The sequence below is a fragment of the Morus notabilis genome, unplaced genomic scaffold, assembly GCF_000414095.1.
Source record: "Morus notabilis unplaced genomic scaffold, ASM41409v2 Scaffold322, whole genome shotgun sequence".
Taxonomy (NCBI): Eukaryota; Viridiplantae; Streptophyta; class Magnoliopsida; order Rosales; family Moraceae; genus Morus; species Morus notabilis.
Genome location: NW_010359499.1, coordinates 166,976 through 172,800, shown reverse-complemented (window position 1 = coordinate 172,800; position 5,825 = coordinate 166,976).

Genomic DNA, 5,825 nt, shown 5'->3' with positions numbered 1-5,825 from the left:
AAAGAAATACAAACGCTGACCTTGGTATACAACGATACTTAATCCAATAAGCGACTGGTTCCAAAAGATGTTCCCCTATAATGTCCTTAATGGAAAAATCACACATAAACGAACCAAGTATTGAACACACAACTCACTCTTTGAAACAAACTTGAACAATTAATAAAAAGCTCCAATGTCCATGATGAAAGGACCTACAACAGTAAGGCCATTAGTTACAAACACAACAAAGAATCAACTCTCCTATAAATCGGCTCCGTCCTCTGCTTACTAATTTTGACTTATGGCAGCCGCAATCTCAGCCCCACAAAAGTTGAGAATTGCAAATCACCAACCACTTTTACCTAACCTGTCGTTCTCTAGCCACACTCGCCTCCGCCGCAAATCGAAACTAGGTCCTGCCCCCAAGCGTTGGATTTCGGCCCAAGGGAAGAAAAGGGAGCGGCGCATCAAGAATGTTGCGAAACCCTTATGACTCTTCTTAATTAACCTCAAAAAGTTGTTTAATATGTGCAAATGATTTTTAAAGAGAAACTTACATTAGGAAGATACTTAAAAGTAATAACTGATATTTTAGAAATTAAAGAAAATTAATAGCTAATATAACGAACGCGCATAAAATATCTATTATATATGTATATACATCTCCCCGTAATATTATTAATAAAAAAAAATACTAATTAGAGGTTTCAAAATGACTAATTAGTGTTAATTAACAAGGTGAGTTACAAACATTTTTTATGATTACATGTGGGATCAAATCTACGACCCCATCTGAAGTCTCTCCCAGTCCCTCCCCCATGTCTTAAACCAAAAGAGTCTTAGGCAATTATTTAAATTAATTTATCTATTTGAGCAATACCACTTTAATGCCCATTCGTCCTTTAAAGGGATCTACCGTGTGCATGATATATATTCGAGACTACTTAAAGTTTTTAATAATCTTATATAATGCGATTCCCCCAAAAAAGAAATGTTATATGATACAATTTATCACATATTTTCGTTTTTATGACAAAAAAGATAGGAGAATATTACCATGTCCTTCCATCATGTCCATTGTTGACTTGTTGTGTAGCTCCCGAGTCCTTAACATTATTTAATTTTGGTATGGAAATTTGGCACAAAAAATGTCACGCCCCAAAGTTAGAGTCGACGACTTTAGCAATTTTTTTTTTTAAACTTAAGCGTGGGGGATTCAAATTCTTAATCGTAGTGAAGTCAGATGTGAAATTATTGTTAAGTTATGTTTACAACCACACAACTTTAGCAAATTTTTTTATTTTTTTTATTTTTATAAAATGACTTTAGAAATTTTGATTAGCAATTTTGAATGAAACAAAAAACAAAGGATAAGTATGTAAATTTTAAAGCTTCTTTCAAAATTATTTAACAAAATATAAAAATATATTGCTCTAGAATTGAACAATTAAATTAAAACTAATCAAGCCGTAAAGTCCAAATTATACAATTTTTCACCATATAGGAGAAGTAGTAATACAGTCCATGCAATCACTTACTTTCAATAGTAAGCAAGAGGTTTAAACAACATCCGTAACCTAACATATCATGAGTTTTTGATGGAGCAAAACAAAATAAAAGAACAAATCAGTATTGGTTTATTTTGTGGAGAACAGTACTCAGTTTCAGTTTCTCCGATGATTAAATTATCAAATTGGAGCTCAAGCTTGGAGTTGCAAATAAAAGAACAAAACAAACATGTATGGGAAAATATTAGACATAGAAAGGATCCAAAAGCAAACATATCCAAATCACGTGACATGTCGGATAATGACCATGCTCCACGTGGCCCAGCGCCTGTCACACCACGTAGTCCTCAACGCCCAAGAAAATTTTCCCCTATGAACAATGCGAGAGCTGAGCGCACAGAGGGTATACCGTCGACTCCATATGCCCGGTCAGATGCCAAGTGCTACGATAGGATCGGCGCCTTAGGGCGTAGGAGCCGAGGGTAAGCCGTGAGCAACTGGGTCCATACCCCAAGAAAGGGCCTGGAGGTGACACGTTAGAATCCCAAGGTGACGTCTGGAGTTGGAGGAGGTCAAATGTATAGGGAATGATTACAAATCCCCTAAACTGCCTAAAGCAGATCAATCGGCATTACAGAGGATCTACAGAGCCATAATGGGGGGACAAATTGAGTGAGTGAACAGTCCCAAGGACACTGACAAGCTACGGATTGGACAGGCAAGATGGTAGCCCACTCAAGTGAGTGGGCCGTATGGGAACCGCCAAAGGAAAAGTCCAAGGGGAAGCCCATGGTGGGGAAAAGGATACCTCTGGGCTATAAATAGAAAAACACCTCCAAGAGAGGGGGTTGGATCTCCATTTGTTCATGTAATTTGTAAGGAACCAAGGAAGAAAAATATAATACAGTGGATGTAGCTCTTGTTCTATAAGGGTGAACCACTATAAAACCTCTGTGTCCATTACTTTGTGCATGATAGATAGTATTCTTATTCGGTAAACTACCCAAAAATACACCCACACACTGCCATATTCAACAAAAATACCAGTTCTGAACCGGTAACCAAGCGAGATACTGCGGGGTAACCTGGTACGACTTTGTTGGTGAAATATGCCCGTTAACAATTGGCGATCCGCTGGGGACCGAACCTAAAATCTCTGGTTCATGCCTTTAACCTCGGACAAGAACAGTCATGCCACGAAGGAGAAAGAATGACGCTTTAAATCAAAACAGCGAGACAGAAGAAAATACTACACGTTCGACCAACGATGGGAGTGGAGGGAACCAGCCCGACCAGGAGAATCAAATCCCCGGCGAGGGATGAGGTTCCACCCCCTGGCGCGCCACAACTTGACTCGGTACAGTTGCAGGCCCATGTAAGCACTCTAACTAACTTGGTTCTGGGGCTAACAGCCATTGTCAAACGGATAGAAGGGAGAAACTCTATGCCCCCTATGGAAGATGCCCCAAGACTACCAGGAGCTGCCCCGGCTGGGAACCAGAACTCTGGTGACCGCCAAAGGACCGAGGACAGTAAAAACGCCAGGAGAGGCATTCAGAGGCCTCGACTGTCTGGGTCCCTTTGTAGCCGACAAAGGGCCGCCAGGCGACGAGCCCAGGAGAGAAGAGCACTCGACGGCCTAAACAACCCTGAGGCGTCCCCTCGAAACCCGGGAAGAAACATCCCAGGAGATTCGGGGTCAGTGCAGGAGGGCGGAGACCTAAGAAATAAGTTGAACTGGAAGAAAGCAGGAGCCTCAAAAGGGGTCACCTCAGCAATCTCTACGGAAGATGCCAAAGCAATTATGGAGCGAGTAACGAGCCTAGAAGAAAAGTTCTTAGGTGACGTCGCCAGCTTAAAGAAAGATGTCAAAAGCCCGGTGAGCCACCTACAAAAATATCTAGGATAGGTGGGAGACGTAGTCAACGTCGACATCACTCCCAGCCGAACACACGACCATCCTTTTACCGCAGAGATCATGGCGCCGCCCTTACCTGACAAATACAAGTCCCCGACGATCCTACCGTACGACAGTAGAGGGGATCCCGACGATCACCTGGAAATGTACACAGGGCACATGCTCCTGCACGGGTACGCTGAGGAAATAATGTGCCAAGCATTCCGGAACCACTTGACGGACTCCGCCCGAAGATGGTTCTTAATGCTCAAATCCGAGTCCATCTCCAGCTGGAAGGAGCTAAAGGAAGCCTTCTCCCTCTGAACGATTCATTAAAGGAATGGCTCGCGAGGTACGGAGAAGCCGTCGCCGCCACCGCAGATATGACGGACCGGGAGGCCCTGATGGGGGCCCTGTCCAGCATGAAAAAGACCACGGCGTTCAAGCGCGACCTCAACCGAAAGCCTCTAACCACCTATAAAGAGTTATTAGCCCGGGCACAGGGGTACATCAACGCCGAGGAAGCTTACACAAATGACCCCGAGCACAAGTCCAATAAAAATAAAGGGGCAGAACAGGGGTCCACCTTCGGAAAACAAGATAATCAGAAACGACATGGCGGGGGAAACGGAGATAACCAGACTACGCAGGCACCAAATCCCCCGGAAGTGAAAAAGCCAAGGCCGGAGGAAAATCAGAGGCCTCGACCATTCCAAAGGTATGACTCCTACCACGAGCTTACTGTAGGGGTCGAGGAGATGTTTAATCAGGTTGGACGAGGTAACTTACTATGCCAACCGAAACCGATGAAGTCAGACCTAAACCGAAGAAACCAGAGCAAGTACTGCTGGTTCCATGGTGACGTCGGCCACAACACGAACTGTTGTGCCAACCTAAAGGACGAGATCGAAAGATTGATCCATGAGGGGAGGCTGCAAGAATTCAAGATGGAACGTCGAGGTCATGGTCCAGGGAATGACGGTCGACATCGAGAGGATAACCGGCGAGGCGAAGATCGTGAGCCAATCGGCGTCATAAGGATCATACACGGAGGACCTTACCTCGGGGGAGACTCAAGGAGGTCCTAGAAAAGTTATGCCCACGAGGCCAGGGGGCATACCAGGAGAAGTTTTGGGCCCTCTCCTCTATGAAGGTACCAAAAATCAGCAGTACCGACGTGGCATTCACTGAGGAAGATACTAATGGGGTCCATTTCCCCCACAATGATGCCTTGGTGGTAGAGGTGATTATTGGGAACCACACTATGTGTAGGATCCTGGTGGACAACGGGAGCTCGGTGGATATTTTTTTCTCCGACTGCTTGGAGAAGATGGGAATCCCAAAGGAGCAACTCGAGAAAATGACCCGACCGTTGTTCGGATTCATGGGGGACTCTGTTATCCTCCAAGGAACAATCCGACTGCCCATCACCACGGGAGAGAGCCATAGACAGGCAACCACAATGGCAAACTTTGTGGTGATAAATGGGGGTTTGCAGTATAATGCGGTAATTGGAAGGTTGACCCTCCAAGCACTAATGGAATAACCCCCATCTATCACCAGAAGGTGAAGTTCCCAACCCCCAAGGAAGTAGGTGAGATGAAATGCAACAAGTACGAGTCTAGAGTAGTCTACACGGATGCCATTCGCGGGTATAATCAGCTGGGGAAATAAGAAGCAAGGATGGTACGACAAGGACCGGTTGAGGACCTAGACCCTAGGGTCACAGAAGAGATGTGGTCTCAGCCAATGGAGCAGCTGGCGGAAGTCCAGGTGGATGAGCAGGAGCCGACGAGGGTATTGAACATAGGGTTAGATCTGCCATCGGCGCTCAGAATCAAGGTCGAAGAATTCCTAAGGAAAAATCTAGATGTGTTCACCTGGACGCACGCAGACAAGAAAGGCATCGATGCCAAAGTCGTGTGCCACGCTCTGAACGTCGACCCCACGTTTCCCCCGAGGCGTCAAAAGCACCGACCAATGAATCCCGAAAGGTACATGGCTTTAAAGGAAGAGGTCGACAAACTAGTCAAAAACGATTTCATTAGGGAAGCTCATTACCCCAAATAGGTGTCAAACCCTGTCCTAGTGGTAAAGCCAATCGGGACGTGGAGAATGTGCATCGACTTCAGCGATCTCAACAAGGCTTGCCCGAAAGATGGTTTCCTACTTCCTCGAATAGATCAGATGGTCGACGCCACGGCCGGACACGAGCTGCTAAGTTTCATGGACGCCTACTCCGGCTACAACCAGATCTCAATGCATCCGTCTGATAAAGAACACACATCGTTCATAACGGACAAGGGTCTTTATTGTTACAAGGTAATGCCTTTTGGCTTGAAGAACGCATGAGCCACCTACCAAAGGCTAGTAAACAAGATGTTTGCTAACCAAATCGGACGAACGATGGAGGTATACGTCGATGACATACTGGTGAA